Source organism: Rutidosis leptorrhynchoides, chromosome 5, assembly GCF_046630445.1.
Source record: "Rutidosis leptorrhynchoides isolate AG116_Rl617_1_P2 chromosome 5, CSIRO_AGI_Rlap_v1, whole genome shotgun sequence".
Lineage (NCBI taxonomy): Eukaryota > Viridiplantae > Streptophyta > Magnoliopsida > Asterales > Asteraceae > Rutidosis > Rutidosis leptorrhynchoides.
Window position 1 is genome coordinate 281,120,841 of NC_092337.1, and position 16,607 is coordinate 281,137,447.

A 16,607-nucleotide genomic window follows, 5' to 3' on the forward strand; every position below is an offset into this window, starting at 1 on the left:
AATCTTCCGCTGTGCATTTGCTCAGTTTAAAGATATTACTTGGAGTCATTCATGGCATATATTTTCGAAAGACGTTGCATTCGAGTCATTGAGTTCATCAAGATTATTATTAAGTCAATTATAGTTGGATAGTGAATATTATGAAATGGTATGCATGCCTGTCAACTTTCTATGTAAAGAAAGTTTATCTTTTAAAAACGAATGCAATGTTTGTAAAATGTATCATATAGATGTCAAATACCTAGCGATGTAATCAACTATTAGTTATTATATATATATATATATATATATATATATATATATATATATATATATATATATATGTGTGTGTGTGTGTGTGTGTGTGTGTGTGTGTGTGTGTGTCTGTGTCTGTGTCTGTGTCTGTGCGCGTGTGTGCGCGTGTGTGTATCTAATTTTTCTGGTATAATCTTCTTCAGAGTATGTGTTTTCGGTATTTGAACTCATGATGTGTTTTTTGTACATTTATAAGGATATAAATATGGTTTTATATTTTTAATTTTTATGGTTTTTTGTTGGTTTTATATAATATATTTTTTGATTTTAAAAGAATTATTAATATCATATTTTAATAATAATACTACTTTTACTTATATTAAATCGTTAAACAAGATTATATTATATTATATTATATTATATAATATTATATAATATTATATTATATTATATTATATTATATTATGTGATGTGATGTGATGTGATGTGATGTTATGTTATATTTTACGTTATATTACGTTATGTTATATTTTACATTATATTACGTTATGTTATGTTATGTTATGTTATATTATGTTATGTTATATTTTATGTTATGTTATGTTATATTACGTTATTTATATTTTACGTTATATTATATTAGTTATGTTATGTTATATTTTACGTTATGTTTTATTATATTATATTATATTATATTATATTATACAATACTTTACTAGTTGCAGAACTCGTGAAATTAGGGGTTTGTAAAAGATTATTATATAACAATAACAGCATACACAATTACATTATACGTAGTACAACAAACGAATATATCCTACCCATAAACATCAACTTTTACATCTGCGATGACTCTCAGTATACGTTCCATACTTTTGGGTTCCAAATATTTGCGCTACACACATGAGAATTTGAAGGTGTTACTATTATTAAGAAGTAAAGACTCCATGGTAAGAACATAGTTCAATCCGTTAAGGGTCTCTTAAAGGCAATGATTTAACAAGGTCATAATATTCATCAAAAAATTTCGAGACCAATGTTTTTATTACCAAAAGGGCCTCTTAAAGGCAATGATTTAACAAACTAAAATATCCTTCTCTACCTCAATTAGCATGAGAGATCTTAAAGAGTATTTGAACACATATACATCATAACTTCCTTGACTAATCCAGCAAGACTTTACACTTGACCTTCAATTTATATTATTATTTTCCAAGATAATACTCTGTAACGAATAAATATCAAACTTCATAAAGAAACACACCAAAGATTTATATACGAAAATGCTAGTTTTATGACACATGAATTTGCAAAATCACATGTTAAAAGAAAATCGACTCCAAACGCACAAATAATCAATAATCTAATCGGAAGCGCTCCAAGTAGTTGAAGCACATTGCTCACAAAAGCTTCTAAATCTTGTTTTACTTCAGTTGAGTTACATAATCACTTTCAAAACTCATCTCAAAACGCCATAAGCTCATGATAAGCCTCCTATTTATTAGCTTTTATAGTCACTTATTTGTTCTACGTGTCAACGCCTCTACCAAAAGCCTTTGTTGAAGTGCCTGCAGTTTACCATTTATAGTTGAAATATCATTTTAGACAATACTATAAGGAAGTGATACAAATGTACAATTTCACAGAAGATCCCAACCCAAGCCAGTTGGTCCATCTCGTTTACCCCATATTAATTTACAGCTACGTAACTAAATAGTGATTTTGCTGCACAAGATTCCAACCCAAGTTTTTTTATATAGAAATCACAAACTTTTTAGTAACACAATCTTATTTATATACCGAAAAAATTTTGTATTACATTTTAAAAACTTACTGTACTTTCCTTGAAAATACATCAAACACCAATTGAATTGGGATCAAAGAATTAAGGGATTGGATTTGTCCCCGTAACTAATCTTAAGATAGGGTAAAGGGATTGTACTTTTATAGGATGTTAACAAAAATTAAGATCAAAAGGCAAAAGTCTAAAAAATTCAATTGAACATTATTACCTCGGTAGCATCCGAAATCTCAGCAATTATGCTTCTCATTGACCTTGCAGCAATTATTACCGATGTGTTTGATATCTACATTTGGCCAGAAATAGCTACATATATATGCAGACAAGTAATCTTAAAGATAATATATACATGATGGAAAAAATACAAACACACTCTAATGTCTGGAAAAGGAAATACAACTATTACTTCAAAAATAGTGCTAAAACTTATAAATTTTCTCAAAGACCAGATACAAATTAGTTCACTCATTGGATCATATTTATGATAAAATGCAAAACACAAAAATCAACAAAAAAAAAAAAATTGTTAACTCACCAATAAGAGCCATCAACTTGGTGCATTTATTGCGTAAAATAATATTCCTGTCAACAAGGTAGAAAAGTATCTATTTATCTACAATGAAGAAGGTTATACTATTAGACCACTATGCTTGATCAAAGGAAGTAAAATTCATTACTATAACTCAGTTTATAGAGCTCATTTGAATAGCGCACCCAAAGAATGTTGTCAAATCAACATCCGAATTGGCACTGCTATCATCTTTTTGACTTCCCCCAACAATAATATTGAATTTAACGCTAATGTTGTGGGAAGTCTTTTTGGGGAGGTTTTGACGGTTGCCAAATCAACATCCGAATTGAGTAACGTGTGTTCCTTGTTTGTGTTTGTTAAGACTACTAATCCTAGGCATATTCATCTCTCGGTGGAAGTGGATGTAGAGGATGAATCGTGCTCTGCCGTTACCTTGGATAACGTTTGGGTGAACGAAATTAATGAATCCAATGTCTTAGTCGTTTGATGGCTAAAACGTTTGATGATAATATTTTGTTGTCGACCAATCGGTTTGTGGTTTCGAATGGTTTGGGTGTTTCAGGTGAAGTATGCACTCCTGTTACTAATTCTAGTTTAGTAAATTCTCGTAAGAATGACTCGTAATGCCTCGATCTCGGTTAACGAAAATGGAGTGGGTTTAATGGCGAGCGGGGCTGAATTAAGGTTTGGGTCGGTTGAGGTGCAAATGGGCAGTGTGCTTGACTCGACAAATAAGGTGGTATCACCCGAGGCTCGGGTTCAGGTTGCGGTTGATGGGGCCGTGGAGGCCTAGGTGCAGACTATTTCGAGTCCAGTGGGTGAAGGTGGTGATTCTCAACCTTCATTTGCGGTTAGACTTGATACTTTGGCTAAAAACAAGAAGCAGAGAAGAAGAAGGTGGATAGCTTGAAGAGTCGTCAAGAAGATGTTGATCAAAGATCACGAGTTGAGTTGAACATAAAGGAGTCGTGTTTTAAGAATAAATTGGTGAATATTGAGAGCTCGTTTTCGCTTAAAGACTTTGATGAAGATGAAGATTGTGTAGAGGAAATACAAAAATCTTTTTTGAAGTCTAAAGATGGTAACTGATGTGTGCGATCGAGACCTTTATTTATGAACGGATTTGAGTTGTTTTGTTACACGAATTGATTTATTGTATATGTGGTATTTTATAGATTTTAGGTTGATTTCACACATATATATAGGCAACTAGTCCTATCCGTGTAGTTTAGTTTGTTGGTAAATCCGATTCGTTCCACAGGGAGATGGAGTGTTTAATGGTTTTTAATAGTCTTTGATGTCAAACTTAATTAAAGGGGGTTTTGGATTAGGCATTTATAGTAACAGTAAAAGAAAATAACTTAAACTAAATTACTAAATGAAATTACAAGATTACAAAAATTAACTTAAAAAGGTACTAAATGAAATTATACTAATTATGATGCAATAATTATATTACTAAATGGTAATTAGTAAAATAGTAATTTTTAATGAAACTATATATTTAGAATTTTGTTTTAAGCAATTATAACATAAAATTAATTAAATTAACTAAATGATATTTTAAATAAAACTAATACAAATTTAAAAGGTATTAAAATTAATTTACTAACTATAAACTAGTTACAATTTATAAAGTGATAATAATTAATGCTAATTTTTAGGATTAAAACATGTATTTTAAGTATTTTAAATAACTAAAACTAAATAACTTAATTATAATAATTAAAATAACTAATAACCTAAATATATATAATTAAATAATTAAAACCCTAAATTTAACCCTAGCTGTACTGTAGCCGCGTCAGAGCTTTACACGATTCGTGTGATCATACACGATTCGTGTATGTGTAAAAGTATGTGACAGATTACTGTTACGATTAATTGACGTTTTTATGTATTTTTTTATATTTTAAAATGGTAATTCGTAAATAATAATGATAATACTTTTATAAGAAATATAAATAAGATAATTGGGAGTGTTTACTTAATTGTGTCACCCCTAGGTCCATGGATTGTTTTAAGTTTTACGCCCTATTTAAAATGTTTTAGTATTGAACTTTACATTTTTCTCTCGAATAAACATAAGGTTACAACTTAACTAAATAAAATCTAATTTTCATCGGATTCTTTTTAGAAAGCTACTATTCCTTAAGTATTTAAATTGAGACCTAGCCTAGTTTTGACCTTCACCAATACCCAAATTATAACGGTTTCCCTTTTTATAATTTCACCTTCATATAATTTATTGATATCACCCAAACCACCGAAGTTTATTTCTAAATTGGTGTCAATAACTTATCCATAAATTCGTCTAGATCATTTTTAATGTTGAAGCTCAATTTATGTAAATAAAAACAACTTTCGTTATTTAAATTTAATAAATTAAGTGGCAAGGGTTAAATACCTAATTACATAAAAATGGTTCTTTTAACTAGGCTCAATATTAAAAATACTAAAGTTACATTTTAACTTTTACTAATGGTAACAATCCATTTCACTAGGGGCTCTACATTTAAGCAAACACTAGGGAAATTTAGCTATTCATTACACTAAGGTAGACATAAAAATATAGATATGCAAACATAATAACAACGCTAATTTTAACAGAGTAAACTTACTAAAATATCTTCACTTGCATTAACTTCAAATGGTAGAAAAATTACAATAATAACACCCCTTTCACGCGTACAATAACACCCTTTATCACGAACAATACCCCCTTAATAATTGAAACTAATCCTAATAATTGAACTTTGAAACTGAAATGTAAATAATACTGATAATAAAAGTGACAATAGTATGTGTATAGTAATTTTGTGTTGTAATAATGTGTCTCTTGATCTTCTGAACGTACTCCGTATTTAAACTGAATAGAAGTAGTAGTTGAACTTAATTGGATGGAGTCTTTGCTGTCTTCAATTTGAGAAAAGAATTATTTTTAAAACATCAAAAGCAGCCGCCCCATTTCAGTCTTATCATTATCTCGGCCTAACATTACACGAATCGTGTAGGTATACATGATTCGTGTAAGAACAATAATCTACACGATTCGTGTAGCTATACACGATTCGTGTAAGAGTAATCAGCAATTTTCTTCATTTTTCTTTTTCAGTTGTTCTTTGTTGATCCCGTATTGACGTGTACTGATTTGGCACTTCTTATTTGAACTCTTTTCTTCTTTTATCTTGTACTTTAATTCGGATAAACGTTTCTTGATATAAATTTGGTTACAACTATCGTTTTATCGTCGAATCTTCAAATAGCAAGCTCTTATCCACTTTTGTCGTTTTTCTTGTGAAATGCGAATTGAATGTCTTTGTAGATGATAAAAACCTATGAAATATAAGTGATATTGCGTCGAATAATATGTATGTTTAGAGCAATATCAAAATACCCCACACTAGAACGTTGCTTGTCCTCAAGCAATTACATCTTTTAACAGAGTTAGAACATTATATATCACACAACACACACTACACGAAATGAAACACACGCTATATGAAATATATTACACAACACAGTATTTATTGGATCACACGCACACTACACGAAATGAAATTCTGACAACAGAAAAAAACATGAAACTCGTGATTAGGGTTTAAAAATTTGGATCCTTAGGGAAAATTGGACCTTGTGAAAACGTTTTATGATTTTTATAAAATGTCATGCTAGTTTTTACACTAGACACGTTTTCCGGTTTTAACCTCAAATTCCGGTTGAGGGTAACTGAAAACCGTAGTCTCAGTCGGCGATTAGCAAGCTATTCGCCCCCATGATTGTAGTATCATGGAACTTGAAGCCAAATGTCCAAAAATAGTTTTACACAAATATAATTCATAAAATAGCATAAGTTTTAGAACAAAATTATATCGTGTCCAAATATCATCGGTGAACCATGAATTTGCACACCTCAATTTGTTATGGCATATGTATGTTGACCGCGGTCAAACATAGATGCAGTTGATCTTTACGGAGATCATCCATCTGGGGATTAGATTCATTAGTCTTAAAAGCTAATTTGCAATGTGCCCCCCCATTGTTCGAGACAGATCCATCTCATGGTTAGGATAAGTCTGACCACCAAAAACCCTGTTTGATGCTGAGGTTAGGTGGATTTCCAGCCGATTTTAGGGATGACTTTTCAAGATTTTTCGTCAACCTACAGCTGTTCTGGACTACATCTTCTAACATAAGTTAGCAAGTGTGTCAATTCGGAAGACTTTACTTCCTTACGGGATGGATTTTATTCATCCTCTATTACTCGTGATAATGGAATATTCAGGTTTATACATTCTGTAGCAATGATATCTGCAATAAACTTCAAAGAAACATGTGATAAATGGTTCTCAATATAAGGATTTATAAATTCTTGTTATAAATGGTTTTCTTTTATAAGTTTTAAACAAATAAACTTATGTATTTTTAATGTACGGAGACAACAATTTCGGTTTTTACACCTGATCTTTAATTGCTCGTAGTTACCTTAAAAATTGATTAGATACATTTGTTTAAAAATTTTCAAATTTTCATAAAAACCAATAACTTATTAGTTCTCGAGAATTTATATATTCCCACCCCACACTTAAGATTATGTAATGCCCTCATTACATAAAATCAGATAATAATGTATAAATTTGAGAGGACAAAAAATGTAGAGTATTTGGAACTTCCTTTGTTAACCGATTTGGATTTTCAAATTGTTTTACCTACGATCATATCCAATGTTTGTATCACAATGTAATTTGATGTTTCGTTTCGTCTAATTGCATTTTCGTCTGTACCTGTCAAAACCATGTTAAAAACACACAAAATATGGGGTTTTAATTCAATCGTTCAACACATTTTTACCCCACACTATATTTTCTTGCTAATATATAAAAAATAAAAACATAATAAGTTTTTTTTTTTTTTTTTTACTTTTTCTATTTTAACTTTTTTTTTTATAACTTGTAATCAATTAAATTTAAAATATCTTTTATAAATTTATATTTGTAACGGAAATTCGGTTGTTATACCTGATCTTAATCCGTTTATAAAATTTTAAATTCAATTTATAAAATTCAATTCATTAAAAGTTAAAGTTTTAAAAATTTTCGAAAACAAATTTAAAATAAAATAAAAACACTCTATTTTTGTGTTAAAAAGATTAACATTTTTAAATTTTAAAACAAGTATATGAGAAATACAAATAAAAAGGAATTTAAAATAAAAACGAGACACACGAATGGGACTATTTACAATTTGTGAAGTTTATTAGCGAGTCGTTCACGCGACTCCACCCTAATTTTAACTAACGTCTGGGTGATAAACATCACCCTTCTTTACTCCAATAGAACCATTACCGCAACCATTCTTACCACTAATTTTTGATAATAACCAAGAGTCCGAAAATCTTGACTCTTCAACCAGTTTTTTCAACTTATATTTCTCAAGTTTTGATAGGTTTGAAATCAATCTCTCTCTCAAATGTTTATCTTTTTTCGACATAGCATTTCTAATCCTACCATATAACTTCTTCATGGTTTTCTCAACAACACTATCATTGGGCGGTTTACTATCTAGTTTCTCCTCATCACCCTCCCCACACTTAGCTTGTTGACTAATGGGTTTGACATTGTCAACAATATTCACTGAAACTATCGGTGTGGGTGGTGGGTTCATACTAAACTCAGTTTGATAGGTTGCACTCTTGCCTCTATCCTTCAAAACTAGTTTTCCTGTTTTCCAATCTGTTAAAGCACATGCAGTTGCTAAGAATGGTCTACCTAAAATAATAGGTACAAATTTATCTTTCTTCATGTCTACAACTACAAAGTCAGCTAGAAACTCAAGTTCACCTGTTTTTACTACTAAGTTTTCAGCAATCCCTATAGGTTTATTAACCGACTGATCAATGAATCTAATGCCTGAATTGGTGGGTTTAAGTTCACCTAAGTTCAAATGCGAGTAAATGGAATAAGGCATGAGATTTATACTTGCACCTGAGTCAGCTAATGATCTAAGAGTTTTAGATTCATTAAGCTTACAAGGTACTATGAATGGTCCGGGATCACCTAACTTAGGTGGCAATTCATTCTTCTTCATAATAGCAGCACATTCTGCTTCAAGGAATGCGGATGATGCTTGCTCACACACTCCTTCTTTTGCCATCAAATCATTCAAGAATTTTCCATAGTTTGGCACACCTGCAATAACATCAACCAAAGGTACATCTACACAAATATTATCCGTATTTAAAGGCTTACAATGATTCTCCTTTGGTTTTTCGGATGCAAGTGCTTGCGGGTATGGAATGGGTTCTTTATAGTCTTCCACTTTAGGTGCTTGCTTCACCGTATCTTCCGCTTCTTCCTTGATCATCTTCAAATCATCATCAACCCTAAACTCGGAAGGCTCGGTGATTTCCATTTTCTTTACTTCCACATGATTTCCCGACATCAACCTCATCAAATAGTCACCATACTCGGGAGTTATTGCACCAACTCGGATCCCTTCATCTTCACATGTTATACTCTTCACACTTTCAACTCGAATACCATCAATCTCTTGATAAGGAGTGTAATCATCCATCTTGGATAAATCAGAAAATATAAACTCATCACACTCTTCATCATCATCTTCACACCCAAGAGTAAAAATAGGACTATGCTCCGGTGTTTTGAAACTTGCTTCATCCTCACAGAAACTATAAATAGCATTCACTTGTGAATATGCTGGAGCTTGAGGATCCTTCTTCTTTAGTATAACCGGAGGATTACTTGCACTTGGTGTTCTCTCTGCTAGTAACTGTGAGATCCTTCCAACATCTCTTTCTAAAATCTGAATCGTGGCTTGTTGATTTCGAATTTGCTGAGTTTGGAGCTCTGCATTTTGCTCATGCTTAACCATAAAATCTCTTAAGAGATCTTCTAAACCAGATTTCCTCTCGGGTTGAGGTTGCATAATTGCTAATGGTTGTGGTTGCATAAGTGCTAGAGGTTGTGGTTGATTTGGTTGGAAATTATTTTGATAATTTCTTTGAGGTTGATTTCGGTTATTATAACCTGGTGGCGGATTTCTTTGATTTTGATTTGGGAAATTCCGGTTGTTTTGGTAACTTGAATTTCCTCCTTGATAGTTATTATTCTGATAGTTATTATTATTAGATCCTGAAGGTCCTCCTACTTGATAGCTGTTTATAGGAGGATATTTTCGATTGTTTGCTTCTATAGCTGGAAAATCGCTAAAGTTCATTTCACCTTTTCGTAAGTAACCTAAGAAATTTGCTTGCTCTTCCATTGTACTTTGATCACAATCTCTAGTAAGATGGGGACCTTGGCATAGTTCACATCCTACTCTAATAGAATGCATTTCCTTGGTTACTTTCTCGATTTGTCTTGCTTGATTTGCTATTTGAACTTTTAAAGAAGCAATTTCATCATTACTTTCAATACTAGCAACATTTGATGATCTAGAAAATTCTATTTCTTGATGCCAGTTATGAGAATGGGACGCTAAATCAGCAATGATTGTATGAGCGTCTTCAGGTGTTTTCTTCATAATCGAACCTCCGGCTGCAACATCTATATCTTTTCTAGTTGCCACATTGACTCCTTTATAGAATATTTGGACCTTTTGGAATGTATTCAATCCGTGTTGAGGACATATTCGAAGCATTTTATTGAATCGGGTCCAAGCTTCATAAAGAGTTTCATTAGGCTTTTGTTTAAAGTGATTTATGTCACTTTGTAATTTTGCTGCTTTTGAAGCAGGAAAGAATTCTGACAAAAATTTATCCATCATATCATTCCAGTTTTCAATATAACCTTCTGGTAATGAGTCTAGCCAATCCCTTGCATCATCTTTTAATGACCATGGAAAGATTTTTAAACATGCAACTTCATCGGTGACATCTTTGATTTTGAAAAGCTTGCAAATGCTTACAAACTTACGAAGATGCTCGTTAGCATCCTCATTTGGGGCTCCACCAAATTGACATGTATTAGTTACCATGTGTAAAAATTGACCTTTTATTTCAAAGCCATCAGTCATCGGGGGTTGGATGATTGCGTGGCCTTGACCTTTTCTTGTGGCCTTCATTAATGCTTCCATCGTTTGATTTGTATCAGCCATTTCTTCTTCTTCTTTAATAATCGGCTCTATGATTGGTTGAATTATTAGTTCAGAGTCGGATTCTAAGAAAAGTGACTCTAAATTTTTAGCAAGAGATTCTACTTCTTGAGCTCTTAAGCGTTCGTGGAATTTCCTTTCGGGTTCAGGATGTGAAGGAGTTAATTCAGCGTTGGAGGAACGTAAGTTCATGCATTAATTTCTATTATGCAATCACAACACCAAAGGTTTATCTAGGGTTGCCTACTTGTTTCTCTCTTTTTTTTTAGTGTTTTTCGGTGTTTTAAAATTACTAGTACTTCCTATTTCTTTTTGTTGTTTTTGTCCTTTATTAATTCTTTGAGGTTCCGGATTAAGTTTAACGAGTTTAGGATTGAACGGATCATACAATTTGGGAAATTGTACAAAGAATTAAAGGATTTATTCAAAAACTTTGAACTTTCTTGGAAATGAATTTCCTCGAGAGGATCGAATAACATAAAAACAATGATAAAAACACTTAAACAAACAGATTTTCCTTCTGATTTTGCCCACATTTTGAATAGCCAAAAGATGCAGCAGAGGGGCAGGATCCTTCTATTGACCAATAAAATTGGTGATCCAACAACCCGGTCCACGTACAAATCCAACTACTACTACGAATCAGAAAAATTATCTATTTATTTAACTGCCAACTTCCCCGGCAGCGGCGCCAAAAAGTTGATGTGTGCGATCGAGACCTTTATTTATGAACGGATTTGAGTTGTTTTGTTACACGAATTGATTTATTGTATATGTGGTATTTTATAGATTTTAGGTTGATTTCACACATATATATAGGCAACTAGTCCTATCCGTGTAGTTTAGTTTGTTGGTAAATCCGATTCGTTCCACAGGGAGATGGAGTGTTTAATGGTTTTTAATAGTCTTTGATGTCAAACTTAATTAAAGGGGGTTTTGGATTAGGCATTTATAGTAACAGTAAAAGAAAATAACTTAAACTAAATTACTAAATGAAATTACAAGATTACAAAAATTAACTTAAAAAGGTACTAAATGAAATTATACTAATTATGATGCAATAATTATATTACTAAATGGTAATTAGTAAAATAGTAATTTTTAATGAAACTATATATTTAGAATTTTGTTTTAAGCAATTATAACATAAACTTAATTAAATTAACTAAATGATATTTTAAATAAAACTAATACAAATTTAAAAGGTATTAAAATTAATTTACTAACTATAAACTAGTTACAATTTATAAAGTGATAATAATTAATGCTAATTTTTAGGATTAAAACATGTATTTTAAGTATTTTAAATAACTAAAACTAAATAACTTAATTATAATAATTAAAATAACTAATAACCTAAATATATATAATTAAATAATTAAAACCCTAAATTTAACCCTAGCTGTACTGTAGCCGCGTCAGAGCTTTACACGATTCGTGTGATCATACACGATTCGTGTATGTGTAAAAGTATGTGACAGATTACTGTTACGATTAATTGACGTTTTTATGTATTTTTATATATTTTAAAATGGTAATTCGTAAATAATAATGATAATACTTTTATAAGAAATATAAATAAGATAATTGGGAGTGTTTACTTAATTGTGTCACCCCTAGGTCCATGGATTGTTTTAAGTTTTACGCCCTATTTAAAATGTTTTAGTATTGAACTTTACATTTTTCTCTCGAATAAACATAAGGTTACAACTTAACTAAATAAAATCTAATTTTCATCGGATTCTTTTTAGAAAGCTACTATTCCTTAAGTATTTAAATTGAGACCTAGCCTAGTTTTGACCTTCACCAATACCCAAATTATAACGGTTTCCCTTTTTATAATTTCACCTTCATATAATTTATTGATATCACCCAAACCACCGAAGTTTATTTCTAAATTGGTGTCAATAACTTATCCATAAATTCGTCTAGATCATTTTTAATGTTGAAGCTCAATTTATGTAAATAAAAACAACTTTCGTTATTTAAATTTAATAAATTAAGTGGCAAGGGTTAAATACCTAATTACATAAAAATGGTTCTTTTAACTAGGCTCAATATTAAAAATACTAAAGTTACATTTTAACTTTTACTAATGGTAACAATCCATTTCACTAGGGGCTCTACATTTAAGCAAACACTAGGGAAATTTAGCTATTCATTACACTAAGGTAGACATAAAAATATAGATATGCAAACATAATAACAACGCTAATTTTAACAGAGTAAACTTACTAAAATATCTTCACTTGCATTAACTTCAAATGGTAGAAAAATTACAATAATAACACCCCTTTCACGCGTACAATAACACCCTTTATCACGAACAATACCCCCTTAATAATTGAAACTAATCCTAATAATTGAACTTTGAAACTGAAATGTAAATAATACTGATAATAAAAGTGACAATAGTATGTGTATAGTAATTTTGTGTTGTAATAATGTGTCTCTTGATCTTCTGAACGTACTCCGTATTTAAACTGAATAGAAGTAGTAGTTGAACTTAATTGGATGGAGTCTTTGCTGTCTTCAATTTGAGAAAAGAATTATTTTTAAAACATCAAAAGCAGCCGCCCCATTTCAGTCTTATCATTATCTCGGCCTAACATTACACGAATCGTGTAGGTATACATGATTCGTGTAAGAACAATAATCTACACGATTCGTGTAGCTATACACGATTCGTGTAAGAGTAATCAGCAATTTTCTTCATTTTTCTTTTTCAGTTGTTCTTTGTTGATCCCGTATTGACGTGTACTGATTTGGCACTTCTTATTTGAACTCTTTTCTTCTTTTATCTTGTACTTTAATTCGGATAAACGTTTCTTGATATAAATTTGGTTACAACTATCGTTTTATCGTCGAATCTTCAAATAGCAAGCTCTTATCCACTTTTGTCGTTTTTCTTGTGAAATGCGAATTGAATGTCTTTGTAGATGATAAAAACCTATGAAATATAAGTGATATTGCGTCGAATAATATGTATGTTTAGAGCAATATCAGTAACTCCTCGGGTTGCGATGCTAGTGGGTTTTTTCAAGAGTTTGTGGACCAAGGGATGCCTTGGGTTCCCGATAAACGTCTTGGTTGTTCTTCTTCCAAAGTTATTTCGTATAATTTTACTTCTCGTGGTGGTAAAGGGGTCCACATTGACACCATTAATGGTTTCACAAATCGGCCGGACGAAAGAAATGGTAACAAGCCGGGCTAATCTCGTTTATTTAGTTTAGTTTCTTTGATGTTTTCTTTGTCGTTAGCATAGTTGTATGTTGTGTTCTTAAACTTTGTTTTGATGATTCTGTTTTGGGGCATATGGTGTGGCTCAGTTGGAGTTAGTGTCGGTTTGTGACACTTATTAGTTTCGAACCCGCTTTATTATCTTCCTTTGTAACTTTAGTTTTGATCTTCATTTTTCGATGAAGATCATGTTATAAAAGTTCTCGTTATTTTTGCCAAAAAAAAAATCCACAAAACTTTTACATATACATTTTAACAAATAGTTGTAGTGCATTCAATCATAAGTTGTACATAACTCCGCGAATCTTATTCTAATTTTTTCCACAAGCACCCCCCAAATCTAATTAGCAAGGTCATAAAATGCTGAAAAAGTACTCTGTAAAATAAAACACTAAGATAAAAGTTAAAAATTTTACTATCGAATTGTTGCTCATCTTTAGCATAATAGTTCTTACTAACTTTAACAATCATAACTGGTACCCAAATTTTTACATAAAAAAATAAACTGGTCAAAATTTCAACAATATGAGTAACATTGTATCATCTATTTTGAAGTTTGAAACTTAAACGTTATCATAAATAATGATAACGATGATCTTGTTGTCAAAGTATAAAAATAAGTAAAAAGTACTCACTTGTGCACAAAGTTCCAGTACTTGGGCTGAAAAATGGATCACCATAAGTCAAAATTTATAGTTATTTCTCAGATATATTGACTTTATAACTGATCACTATATGTATATATTCATTTTGAAACTAATTACAGTATAAACTAAACCTGATTAACAGCAATAGTGTGGTGGTTGTAAGAGCCCAACCGGCAAGAATTTTACAAGCTACATTCGTTGGACATTCAAACAGAATTATCTATATTAGCTACCACTAAATTAACTATTTAGTAATGAAGCTGTCTTCAAACTCTTACTGGTTTCTAAAGAGCATCAGATAAGTAATCTCAGATAAGTAAACATCGTGTATATAAGATACACATATCAATTTTGAGGTCACATTAATGTCAATCATCAAACATATTTTGCGAACTAAATGGACTTTAATCATCATTATCTCACACAAAGGCTACGCAAAACTACTAATATTAATAATTTACTATACATCTTATAGATGATATACACTATAAGAGAACTTTAATTGACGTGAAAATAAGATTAAATGTATTAATGTTGGATTAAACACAATGCTACTATTCATTTTCATTCAAGCATTTCAGCAAACAGTTAATGTGCATAACAAATAAGATAATGGCAAATGTAGTAAAGATTAACAACATATGGCCAAAATATACCTTATAAACTTTTAAATATTTCTAAACGCTTTCGGTCTTTATCTTCATCTTTGCATCGTCCACTGTTCTTCATATTCCGTCTGGAAAACTGATAATATTCAAAAGCAAAAAAGTAAAGATAAGCACAAAACTAAAACATGTAAACATAACATCAATAGAACTCCTAATAATCAAATTACCGTATTGTAGCTCCAACTGTAGAACACCAAGAACACCAAAATCAAACATACATCTACATACATCTACATACATTAAATCTGAAACGGTAAAGTATGTAACACACTAATAATATCAAATAAAACTAAATTTGGATACCATAAAAATGTGGTTGAAGTTCACACCTTTTTCTTATCTAACGCTAAGTGGTCTAGCTTCCAAGAAGACCATTAAAAATTTGAAGCATAATCCCAAAATCTATATATGAACCCAATAGAAACCAAAAAACGAACCTGAGAAAGACCTAATAGAATTCAAAAATGCAAAGAGCTAATATATATTGACATATTTAAACCCCAAAATCTATATATGAACCCAATAGAAACCAAAAAACGAACCTGAGAAAGACCTAATAGAATTCAAAAATGCAAAGAGCTAATATATATTGACATATTTAAACCCCAAAAAATATCGAATCTGATAGAAACTAAAAAACTGAACATGAAAGTTTTACATGTGGAATATGACGATAAACCCTAAAAAAGATTGCAAAAGATCCTTCGTTTGAATGCTTCAGTTCAACGTAAGGAGATGGATGGATGTTAGAACCCTAAGTTCTAGTTTTATTTTGTAAAGTGTGTGAAACTCTAAATGTAAAGGGATACGATGGCTATATATATATATATATATATATATATATATATATATATATATATATATATATATATATATATATATATATATATATATATACCACCTAAGCCTCCTAGTCACATAGCCATTGTACTTCATACAAGTTTAAGAAGTTGTAGAAATTTATTAATTTGTCTCTGATCGTTTTCATTCTTCTTTCCGTTTTCACTGTCCGTGTTTGTTCTACACTTGACAATCCTTCGATATCTGCTTCTAAACATGTAATCATGACCTAACATTTGGTTCAAAGCTTACAATAGTGTCACTCGAATTGATCTAGATTACAAAATTAAAGCTGAATTTGAAATTCTAAGTTCGTCCGTTTATTGCTATCAAATACGGACAACATAATTTTCAATTCTAACGTTGAGAATTGATTGAATTTCAAGTCGAAGGTGTTTATAGATACATCGAACAGATTGCAATTGGTTTGAGAGAAAGTCTACAAGAAGTCGCTATGGATTTGATGATTTTGGTGAATATTATGAGTTCAAAGCTATTTTCAGAGTTTGATCAATTTCTCAATTAATTCTACT

General features: G+C 30.9%; 1 long non-coding RNA gene across 3 annotated transcripts; it reads right to left on the reverse strand.

The window, feature by feature from the left end:
• Positions 1 to 1,525: 1,525 nt before the first annotated feature.
• On the reverse strand, positions 1,526 to 15,906 carry LOC139850656 (uncharacterized). 3 transcript variants are annotated; one of them, XR_011760102.1, is made up of 5 exons: positions 15,564 to 15,906; positions 15,402 to 15,464; positions 15,223 to 15,310; positions 2,247 to 2,341; positions 1,526 to 1,802 (listed from the first exon to the last, which is right to left on the reverse strand). It is a non-coding gene; the product is annotated as an uncharacterized lncRNA (long non-coding RNA). The 3 variants fall into 3 exon arrangements; XR_011760101.1 differs by having other exon boundaries at positions 15,402 to 15,479; XR_011760100.1 differs by lacking the exon at positions 15,564 to 15,906 and having other exon boundaries at positions 15,402 to 15,533.
• Positions 15,907 to 16,607: the final 701 nt, after the last annotated feature.